The 12,063-nt window shown below is 43.2% G+C and overlaps 1 long non-coding RNA gene and 1 pseudogene across 1 annotated transcript in view; both read left to right on the top strand.

Moving 5' to 3' along the window:
• Positions 1 to 12,063, top strand: part of LOC105491241 (uncharacterized) — a 131,406-nt gene that overhangs the window by 97,405 nt on the left and 21,938 nt on the right. The gene's annotated exons all lie outside the window — the stretch shown is intronic.
• On the top strand, positions 11,175 to 12,023 carry LOC105491240 (prohibitin 1 pseudogene; annotated as a pseudogene).

Below are 12,063 nucleotides of genomic sequence, written 5' to 3'. Positions count from 1 at the left end.
GAGTTCTCAGTTTATGAGCTTCCGGCTTTATTTCAAGTGTGATATTTTCTTAACTGCGGTTTACCATGGGATTGCCTTTTATGTTGGAAGTCTGGCATTATTTAAAAGTTGGCCAATCTAAAAAGTACCTCTTAGATTTTTATCAATGACTTAATCCTACCTCCACAAAGCCTTCACTGTACTGTGCAAAGGTTGGCTTCGTCCTGTATATAGTTTGTAGAGAAAGGGTATGGGTGCCGTGATGGCTTGTGCGGTAGAGAGAAAAAGAGAAGCTAAGGCAATTGAGGCAGAATTGTAGAGTGGGGAGCAGGTACTCAGATGAAGGGCCAAGGTCTCCTGTCACTGTTTTCTGCTGTGATTCCCAACTACATTATGGTGAGGTGACAGAGGGAACTGGGCCTCTCCATCTCTCCTCCTGTCCCTTCGACAGTGATGGAACCTGTTACCGTGTATGAGGAGCAAAGCATGGTGCTTCCGCTCTAGCTGAAGAGACAATCTTCATACCCAAGTGCTTTGGCATAGCCATACATAATAATTGCCATGTGACTTTGATCTTCACAGAATTCAAGGCTGTAGGAAAGGAGAGGGATTACTTTATGTGGAGTAAACAATGTTAAATCCCTAATAGGAGAAGGAGGATTAAAGAAGGACCTTGAAAAATGGAACAGCATAAGGAATATAAAGGTATTTCACTGAAGAAGAAATATAACTGGTTGAAAAACATGGACCCAAATTCAACTTCATAAGTAAACATAAGTAAGCCATATGTTTTATAATACTGACAAAGATTTTTTCCTCCAATGAAATTCCCTAAAGCCTGGTAAGAATAAAATAGTCACATTCAAACATAATGGGGAGTCTGATATGCCAGCCCATCCATCTGCTAGCTAAAGGGTTACCAAGAAAGATGCTCATATTGATGTATTATTATTAATTAGCGAAACATGGGAAAATGTTCCAAATTCTCCAAAACAAGGGGATAGTTAAATGATTGTTGATGGATAAAAATTACATGGCTCTCCTGAGTAACATATGTGCAGAGTTCATTATAATGTAACTAAGTTATTAGGAATTGTTAAATGGAAAATTTAAGAGAAAATGTTTGCATACAATGAAAGTGATTTCAAATGCACATAATAAAGCATAAAGGGTCTGGTGTGGTGGCTCATGCCTGTAATCCCAGCACTTTGGGAGGCCGAGGCATGTGGATCACGTGGGGTCAGGAGTTGGAGACCAGCCTGGCCAACATGGCAAAAACCCATCTCTACTAAAACATACAAAATCAGCTGGGTGTGGTGGCACACGCACCTGTAATCCCAGCTACTTAGGAGGCTTAGGCAGGAGAATTGCTTGAACCTGGGAGGTAGAGGTTGCAGTGAGCCATGATTACACCACTGCGCTTCAGCCTGGGCTACAGGGCAAGACTCTTTATCTTGAGGGGGGAGCTGGGAGTGGGGTGCGGAAAATAGAAAAAGCATAAAGGAAATATATCAGTGTGCTACCAGGAGTTATTTTCAATATTTAATAACCAAAAGAAAAATATGTAGATTTCTACTACCAAAATTCATTTCACGATTTTCATAGTATAAGTGACAGAATCTTCAAACATGCCTAGCAAACCACCAGGGCTAGATAAACAGGAGGTAGTTTCAGTTTGCGTTAAGCTAGGCCTGTCCCATCTATGCCTTCCTCATTCAAGGGTGGGGATTTGATTGGAGAGAGCCACATTCTGGAGAAAAACAAGACTCACAGAATGAATCTACCTTCTCAGAATTGCAGATCCCAAAACCCAAGAATAAGCTGGGTGTGGTGGCTCACATCTATAATCCCAGCACTTTGGGAGGCTGAGGCAGGCAGATCACCTGAGGTCAGGAGTTCAAGACCAGCCTTGCCAACATGGTGAAACCCCATCTCTACTAAAAATACGAAAAAAAATTACGCAGGTTTGGTGGCACTAGCCTGTAATCCCAGCTACTCACAAGGCTGAGGCAGGAGAATTGCTTGAACCCGGGAGGTGGAGGTTGCAGTGAGCTGAGATTGAACGAGTGCACTTCAGCCTGGACAACACAGTGAGACTCCGTCTCAAAAAAACAAACAAAAAAACCCAAGAATATATCCATGGGGGAAAAATAACACTTCATTCAGAACAAAAGAAAATCAAAGCCACCATAACTTTTTCTTTTCTTTCTACCTTCTCTATGTTGAGAAAGTAGGAGGGAGAGTTGATTCCAGCATTGTCCCTGACACTTGCTCACTATGTGAGCCTGGTCAAAAGTCTCCACTCTCTGGGCCTCAGTGTTCCCATCTGTAAAATGTATTGGAGTCAACTCTGAACAGCAGGAGATGGGACACAAGCCATCTGCTTTTAAGAAGGAAATTTCTTAAGGATAAACAAGAGACCACAAAAATCCATGTATGTTTGTGTTTATTCCACTGTAATATAACAACTTCCCAGAAAATTGGCACAGCAGTAGGATGCAAGGTAATCAATTGTTGGCATGGAGTGGAGACTGTGGCAACTCCTGTTTCAGAAAACGGAATATTTAATTGATCTCCATGGCCCTTTCCAGTCTTAGCACCCTTGCATCTCTGGGATTTGAGTTCCCATTTATATCCTTCTAAGATGGGCATCCAAAGCCCAGAATTACCTCAGCATCTGTTGTGCATGCAAGAAAATAGTTGAAGCTTCTCTCCTTCTCTAGGCCAAGATCTTGGTGAAGTGTCTTGTGCATTTCATACAAAGCATATGGTATTTTCTCAACTATCAAGAATTTGTGAGAAAATCTAGTATCTATTAATACATGTGCAACCCCATTATCTTTCTGAGACAGAGTCTTTGTCACCCAGGCTGGAGTGCAGCGGCATGATCTTGGCTCACTGCAACCTTCCCCTCCTGGGTTCGGGTGACTCTTAAGCCTCACTCTCCTGAATAGCTGGGACTACAGGCATGTACCCCCTCACCCAGCTAATTTTTATATTTTTTTAGTAGAGATGAGGATTTTTTGTGTTAGGTTGATCTTGAACTTCTGACCTCAAGTGATTTGCTTGCCTTGGGCTCCCAAAATGCTGGGGTTACACGTGTGAGCCGCCATGCCCGGCCCAATCCCATTCTCTATCAACCCCAAACTTAGGGCCCATTTAAGACTTTTACAGCACTAAGAAAGATGTTAACACTACTACCGCTTAATATAATAAGAATACACAATAATGTTAATAACAGCAGTTAGTGATACACTACTCATAATGTTAACAATACTAACTGAATCTGTTAAAGATTTTTAGATGCAAGCCACTTCTCTGAGTAATTATCAAAGAGAAATTTGGTAGAAACATGTAGTTGCTTGTAGGATTGAAGGAAGAATGGGACAATCAGATGGTAGCAAAGACAGGAATCAGGGCTTTTTATGGGATGAGATAGGAAGAAGAAATAGCTTCTTTGGGATGACACTATTAATGTGAATCATCTCCATCCACACAATTCGGCCTAGATTGTCAGGAGAAAGAGCAGATAATTCTGTTTGAATTTTCAGATGCATTACCCATGAGAAAAATTTCTACCTTTTTTGAATGTTTGTGTGATGACCTACATGAAGACCTGAGCTAACACTTTGTTGACTTATTCCAAACTCCAGCACAGACTTTCAAAGAAGTATTACTATGTCTTTTCTACAGATAAAGCCCTTGTGGCTCAGAGAGATTTAGTAACTTGCACACGGTCACACAGCATAGTTGCCGAGACTCTAATCTGGGTCTTTCTGTGTCCAGTCAGCCATCCAGGCTGCTCTCCATGGTTCTTGCTCATCAGAAAATGAACCTCTCATGGTCCAAACCCTACCTCGTTAATTCACAGAGCATCTTCAAAGTAATTGGATTTTCTTTCTCCTATATTTTACAAAGTTTGATGACCTGAATCAAAAGGGAAAAATTCACTGTGACAGCAAATCTCTCTGCATGGCTACCAACTTGCTCTGTTGCAATTCAACATTTATGCCTTTTCTTTCTAGAAACAGTCCAGCATTATAGTAGATACTCATCTATTTGCACAATGTTTGATTCCCTACAAGAATCTATGCTCCAAAAGAACAAGGGCTTTGTCTCCCAATTTCTAAAAGAGGCTCTTGATAAATATTTCTTGAAGGAATGGATGCAGCTGCCAGAAGCAAACCAGGTCGCAGATTTCACTCCTTCCTTGTCCAGTAACCGATTTGAGATGTGTTCTCCAAACCAGCAATTCCTCCTACTTCCCTATTTTTGGTAATTCCTCGTCTGCATCCTCACCAACATCTGTTGGGTTTTTTTTTTTTGACTTTTTAATATTAGCCATTTTGATTGAGGTGAGATGGTATCTCATTGTGGTTTTAATGTGCATTTATCTGATGATTAGTGATGTTGAACACTTTTTCATATCTTCGTTGGCTGCTTGTATGTTGTCTTTTGAGAAATGTCTGTTTCTATCTTTTGCCCACTTAAAAAATACACTTTTTATTGGAATGGTTTTAGATTTACAGAAGAGTTGCAAAGATGCTAGAGGGTGTCCTTACTTTCTACATTACTCCCCCCATAGCTAACATTGAATGTATCTGTTAGTTTCTGCAACCTGAAACACTCATAGTGGTATATTTGTCAAAATGAAGAAACTGGCATGGGTACAGTACTGGTAACTAAATTTCCGGCTTAACTAGTTTTCCTGTTAATGTTGTCTTTCCATTCCAGGATCCAATCCAGGGTGCCATATTGCATTGAGTAATCATGCCTTTCTAGTCTCCTTTAATCTGTGACAATTTCTCAGTCTTTCCTTGTTTTTTATGACCTTGACAGTCTTAAGGAGTGCACACTGGGGATCCTGTAGGATGTCCTCATTTCCCCAAGTGATTTTGACACTGCACCAGACTTTAGCTACTTGAGGACAGGTCCACATCTGCATTGTCACCACTACATACCACACATTCCATGCATGCCTGGTCCAGAGCAGGAGCTCAGTGAACACGTGCTGGGATAAATGTGATTCCTGTCTCACTAACCTGAGTGGACCTGCAGCAGGAGCCAGGCCTGGCTCATCCCTGCATTCCACACCATGCCTGCCTGACCCGTGCAAAGTCTATTACAAGAACTCTCACCCTCCAATGGGGCTGAATGCGTTTGACTCAAGTGGGATTTACAGACAGAAATCACCACATAATTGCAAACAAGAACTCTAATTGCCATCATCTGACCACTTTTTGACATCTCTCTTTCCGTTCATTCATAGATGTGTTGCCCAGTCAGATAAAATGAAACAAAGACAAAGGGGGCTGCTGGTGTTCCCACCAGAGCCGGGAAGACAGGCTCTTGCTCTAGGCATGTTTATAAATTTAAAAATATTTCAGATGCTTTTGCGATACTGCTTATTCTGGTTCAGTGCTCAGGGGGAATGCGTGAGGGGGGACGGTCTTCCATCTCATGGGACTGCAGGATTACGGGGGCACTTCACTCTGCCAGAGGGGAAACGCGGCGGCACTGTGGAAAGGACTCAATTCAAACATTAACCGAAAACAGCAACATTAGAGTGTTTTTTGAGTATAGTCTAGTGGTTCTTTGTGCTGTATTAAGTACATTCCATACATGCATATCTAATACTGACACTATTCTAAAAAGCAGATAATTTTGGTTCTTCTTGACTAATGAATAGCAAATGATGAAAGGATAGTGGCTTGAGAGGCCACAGAGGATGCTCAAGAGGGATCACAAGGCTCAAAGTGACAAAGCTGGGGTTGGAACTTGCATTTCTACGCTGCTCAAGCCACCACGTTTTCCAGCACTTTTTAGAGACCTCAAAAACAGCCTTTCTATGTATATAGGCATGCATGCATTTATCTCTCATTGATCATTTTTATTTTTAAATAAACACTTTTTAATATAAATATTTTTGTTATTAAATATATTTCATAAGCAGCGTGATTTAGTGCAGGATTCCTCAAAATGTGGTCCATGAGACAACTGCATCAAAACTCCCTGAGGAGCTTGTCAAAAACATCAATTCCTAGATTCCAGATCTTCTGAAACAACTCTGGGGGTGGGGCCAGAGCTTTAAAAACAAGCTCTGTGGTTGATGCAAATTCTTACTGAAGTTTGAGAACTTCTGTTGTAGGGAGGTATGCAGGACTTGGAATCAGAGGGCTTGTCTAGTGTCAGTTCCGGGATGTTCTAGCTGGTTAATCTTCAGCAAATCAAAGCCTCAGCTGTAAAATGGGTAGCTTCTCACTTCACATGGTTACTGTTAGGATAATAAGAAAATACAGCAGGCAGCCTGCTATCCCTGAGAAATCGGGCAACTTGCAGTTCTAAACATATAGGAGAAGGAAGTCCATGTCAGAGTGTCCTGAGGCTGGGAATGGTGGCTGAGATGGAAGGATTGCTTGAGCCCTGGAGTTTGAGAGCAGCCCAGGCAACATAGTGAGACCCATTTCTACACAAAATTAAAAAACAAGAAAATAGCTAGGTAGACCTGTCTCTACACGAAACAAAAAAAGAAAATTAGCTATGCATGGTGGTGCATGCCTGTAGTCCTAGCTACTTGGGAGGCTGAGGTGGAAGGATTGCTTGAACCCAGGACATCGAGGCTGCAGTGAGCCATAACCAGCCTGGGCAACAGAGTGAGACCCTGTCTGATAAAGAATATCATAATACTGTCATGTTGCACTTTTCTCATCAGGTGACAAGGTTTTGATGTGACTTTATGCAACCACACATAGTACCATGGAATTGAAATACATCCTTAAGGCTTTTGTGCTAAGTAAAAAAAAAATCGAGATGAAAACAGAAAAGCTAGGAGGAGTGGTGATGGTTGACAGCATAGGCTCTAAATCTGGGTTTCTCGGCCTCGGCACTATTGATACTTAGAGTCCAGTAATTCTGTGTTATGGTGGGGTCTGTCCTGAGTGTGGCAGGTTGTATAGCAGCATCCCTGGCCTCCATCCACTAGATGCCAGGAACACCTCCTTCCCAGTTGTGACAACCAAAAATGTGTCTAGGCATTGCCAGATGTTCCCCGGTGGAAGAACTGGTCCTGGTTAAGAACTGCTGCTCTTAAGGAAGATGAATGGGTTCAGTTCCTGGCTTTACCATTGATTGTCAGTGTGAACTTGGGAAGCATATTTAACCCCCAAAGCCTTGGTTTTCTTAGGTATGAAATGGAGAAGGGGCTGGGCACGGTGGCTCTCGCCTGTTATATCAGTACTTTGAGAGGCCGAGACGGGAGGATCACGAAGTCAGGAGATCGAGACCATCCTGGTCAACATGGTGAAAACCCTTCTCTACTAAAAATACAAAAAAAATTAGCCAGGTGTGGTGGCGGGTGCCTGTAGTCCCAGCTACTCAGGAGGCTGAGGCAGGAGAATGGCATGAACCCGGGAGGCGGAGCTTGCACTGAGCTGAGATGGTGCCTGCACTCCAGCCTGGGGGACAGAGTGAGACTCCATCTCCAAAACAACAACAACAACAACAACAAAATGGAGAAGGATAATATTCTAAGTCCCTACCCTACTGAGTTGTCATTAGGATTACATGAGAAAACACACCTCAAAAGTGTAGCAAAATTCTTGGCTGTATGCTGTGTGTTATGTGTGTGTGTCTGCATGTGTGTGTGGTTTAATACATCCTGAAGCTGTGTCTGACTTTAAAGCTTTGAAAAACACACTCCTCCTTTTCCTCCTTTTCGCAGAAAGAGTTATTCAAAATGTGACAATTCTTCAGGTCAGAAGTGAACTGAGAATGTTATTATTAAGATGTGGGCACTGAAATTGAGCTGAATCAGATAATTTTACCCTAAAACCAGCTAACTGTTGACACCTGACATTCTATAGAATACAACCACAGAGATTTAAATGAATTAAATTAAACCAGACTCTGAAAGAAAATCAAAATATGCTGAGACTAGGTTTCAGATCCCGAAGCATCTCTTACGGGGTGCTCATGAAACTCTCTACAGTAGCTTTCGTGACCCACCTGCGCAGACACCACTCATGTCTCGGCTTTTCTTCAAGCTGGAGTGAAAATCATTCATTTCTTCTCAATGTGAATTTGCTGGTTGGACCCATAGTCAGGGTTGAGACTAAGGAGGTGTTTGGTTTAGCTCTCCCCTGGTCTGGCTGCTTGAACACAATCTGTAGACGGCTGATCTTTCAAGAGCATTGTAGGTTTTTAACATTTGGGATAAATTAACCAGTTTGACAAAAGCAAAACAGTTCCCCTCTTAAGATGAAGTGCTCCTTAAGTGCCTATGCAATTTCCAGCCCAGGCTGGATGTGTCTCCTCCCCTGTCTGCTCTGAAGGGGCACTGGAACCCAATGTGTGAGCAAAATAATGAGACGCAGTGGTGCTCCTGTGGGCCGGGCTCTGCAGAGCTGAGTGACGAGTCCATGATAACAATCTCAGTGGAGCCTGAACTTGGCCTGAACCCGGCGCTTTCCGCCTTCCTCGCCCTTACTTGGGATGCCTTTGGTGTCCCCTTCTCCAGCCTCCGCACTACCAAGCATTTGAATACTTTCTCTTTTATTATTTCTCCTTCAACAATAACCATAATATATGACTTGAGACTTTCCTGGCATGGGCCCAGTTTTCATGAATACTAATCAGTCACCCAAATCCTTTCTTTCAGAATCTCTCTCCTGTGTTCAGGGAATGTTGCATCTTGCCTGCAGCGGGAATGAACGTTATAAGAAATCGGGTTGATGAATGCCTGCTTCCCTCAAACTGGAGTGGCTTCCCATAGTGGCAGGGCCATCTGCCAGTCACCTACCCTTTGATTAAATACTTCCAAACATGGGAAGCTTACTACCTTATAAGGTGATGTGTTCCATTCCCTTGGGGGACAGCATCCGCTGCTGTTCTCTGCCGTGGCAGCCTGGTGGTGTCCTTTCTAACATGTATCAGCATCCGCAACTATTTATTTGTTCATTCGTTGACAATCTGGCCTCCCCCTCCCTGCAATAGTTGTAAGCTCCATGAAGACAGAGAACTTCTTGATCTGCTGTGCATTTGGATCTCCTGTTGTTCTCTTTGAATATGAGCTGAACTGAAAGATGAATAAGTGAATGAAATAGTTTACTTTCTGAGTCAGATCTCCTGGTGGGCAGAATTTATGTCTATTTTACCCCCAGCATTTAGCATGGGGGCTAAGACAGAGTTAATACTATGATGTGGTAGAAAGAACACAGATTTGAGGTCAGACCTGTGTTTAAAAATTCCACCTATTCCACGTGCAAGGGGCTTAGGTAATTAGTATTTCTGAGTTGCAACTGCTTCAATCTGTAAAATAAATGTAACTATAGCACAGTACTCGATTCACATGTTGTGAAGGTTAAAAGATTTTTCTAAAGTACTTAGCAGTGCCTGGCACATAGTAGGTGTTCAACAAATATGATTTCAGTTGCATTGAGAAGGCCAGATGATTCTTACTAGCATGACCAGAAAAGACGAGGGTAGAGGTATGGTTCATCTGTCTGTCTCCTCCAAGCCTGCCTCTGTGTCTTTCCAGAGGTGAGAAAAATGAAATGACCTGTTAATTTGTTCTTGGAAGCCACTTTGGTGTATCAAGTGTCTCCAGAAGAGCATCCACAGATGAGGTGGCTTCGATACAGGAGACCCTTGTGCTTTGGTCAATGGCCCCCGTGTAGTTTGTAGAATAATTGATTTCAAATGTGCATTTATTTTTCTTTCCCTCCAACTTGTGGCTGCCTGGATTTTAAAACTGTTTATTCCCCCAAGTGTGCCTGGATGTTGGATATCATACAGATGCAACCTCTCTCTCCCCTCTCTTCCTCCCTTCCTCCCGCCCTCTCCCTCTCTCCCTCCCGCCCTCTCCCTCTCAGATTTGTCTGTCACTGTCCTAAATTAGGAACAAATCAAAATCAGTTTAAATCTCCCAACTTAATAAACACCAGATCCCCCAAATGTCAGAGAGTCTAGTCTTTTGCAAAGTCTTTAACTTGTGGCTCATGCTTGAGACTAAGGAAAAAAGTGGTAAATGACATGAAATAAAGAGGGGGATGTTATAGGAACAGATGGGTTACTCACTAGGCCAAGAATGTGAGGACAAGTGGTCTGGAGCCAATCTCTACCACACGGCTGGACCATGTACAAGCCTTCTCGTCTCTGAGGACTCTGCCAGGGGTCTTGAGTTCTGATTAGGACAGCCTAGACTTCTGCGTTATCGTGAGTGGTTAGCTGTGCAGCAACAGGAATTGTCTTCACTAAGATGTTTCCAAGTCATAACAGAACGTCAGCTTTTCAGGGCCCAAGAAAACCTCATCTGTGTCTTCATTTTGCAAAACTACTTAGCAATTTTGACCATGATTTGTATCATACCCAAATGACACTTCTTTTTTTTTTTTTTTTTTTTTTTTTTTTTTTTTTTGGTACTTGGTTTTATTCATGGAAAGACCTTTTAAAGTATGAGGGTTAGGGGAAAGGACGTTGGATTGGGAGTTGATTCTAGGTCTGGATTATCCATAAACTTTTTATGGGTCTTAAATCACTTAGTGCTTCTGAACCTTCCTTTCTTCGTCTGTGCCCTGAGGAAGGCCTCAGGTGAGCTGCTTAAAATTATGGTCTGTGTAACATTGGGAGGTTTCTAAATATGGAGGCTCTTTACCCTCCAGCTGCACCCCACCCAGATCTATTTCACCATGATCAGATGGTGAACAGTTATCCATATGTAACCCCTGGCACCTGCTGAATATGAGACTTTATGTGGCAAAGCAGACTTTGTAAATGCGGTTAAGAATTTTGACATGGGGAGATAAGCCTGGGTTGTCCAGGTGCTTTTGGTGTAATTGCTCCTTATAGTAGAGAGGGAGAGAGTCAGGGTGAGAGAAGGAGACATGATTGAGGAAGGAGGGTGAAAGATTACAGGTATACATATGTAACAAACCTGCACGTTATCCACATGTACCCTAGAACTTAAAGTATAATAAAAATAAATAAATAAATAAAATTTAAAAAATAAATAAATAAATAAAAGAAAAACAGATATGATTCCACATATAATGGAGAAATCTATGTATATATGCATGCTTAAGAATGTGTGTGTATGTGTATGGAAATCTGTAGGAAAAGGTTTGGAAGTATGTGTGGCTGGGGAATTCATGTGGAGGTCAGAGTGGAAGCAGGTGTGAGAGGGTCCAGCAGAAGAAAACATGGCCGCCAAAGTGTTTGAGTCCATCGGCGAGTTTGGCCTGGCCTTAGTTGTTGTAGGAGGCATGTTGAACTCTGCCTTACATAATGTGGATACTGGTCACACAGCTGTCATCTTTGACCGATTCTGTGGAGTACAGGACATTGTGGTAGGGGAAGGGACTCACTTTCTTATCCCATGGGTACAGAAACCAATTACCCTTGACTGCTGTTCTAGACCACCTAACGTGCCAGTCATCACTGGTAGCAAAGACTTACAGAATGGCAGCATCACACTGCGCATCCTCTTCCGGCCTGTCGCTAGCCAGCTTCCTTGCATCTTCACCAGCATCAGAGAGGACTATGATGAACGTGTGCTGCCATCCATCGTTACCAAGATCTTCAAGTCAGTGGTGTCTCGCTTTGATGCTGGAGAACTAATCACCCACAGAGAGCTGCTCTCCAGGCAGGTGAGTGACAAGTTCACGGAGCCAGCAGCCACCTTTGGGCTCATCCTGGATGATGTGTCCTTGACACATCCGATCTTCCGGAAGGACTTCACAGAAGCAGTGGAAGCCAAAGAAGGGGCTCAGCAGGAAGCAGAGAGGGCCAGATTCGTGGTGGAAAAGGCTGAGCAGCAGAAAATGGCAACCATCATCTCTGCTGAGGGTGACTCCATGGCAGCCAAGCTGGTCCCCAACTCACTGGCCACCGCAGGGGACCGCCTGATCGAGCTGAGCAAGCTGGAAGCTGCGGAGGACATCGCGTACCAGCTCTCACGCTCTGGGAACATCATCTACCTGCCTCCTCCAGCTGCCCCAGTGAGGGCCCACCCTGCCTGTACCTCTGCGGGGACTAGGCCACAGCCTTGATGATTCTTAACACCACCTTCCTTCTGCCCCTATCCCAGAA

Source organism: Macaca nemestrina, chromosome 18 (genome assembly GCF_043159975.1).
Source record: "Macaca nemestrina isolate mMacNem1 chromosome 18, mMacNem.hap1, whole genome shotgun sequence".
In the NCBI taxonomy this organism is placed as follows: Eukaryota; Metazoa; Chordata; class Mammalia; order Primates; family Cercopithecidae; genus Macaca; species Macaca nemestrina.
This window is presented reverse-complemented; position numbering and strand designations above follow the sequence as displayed.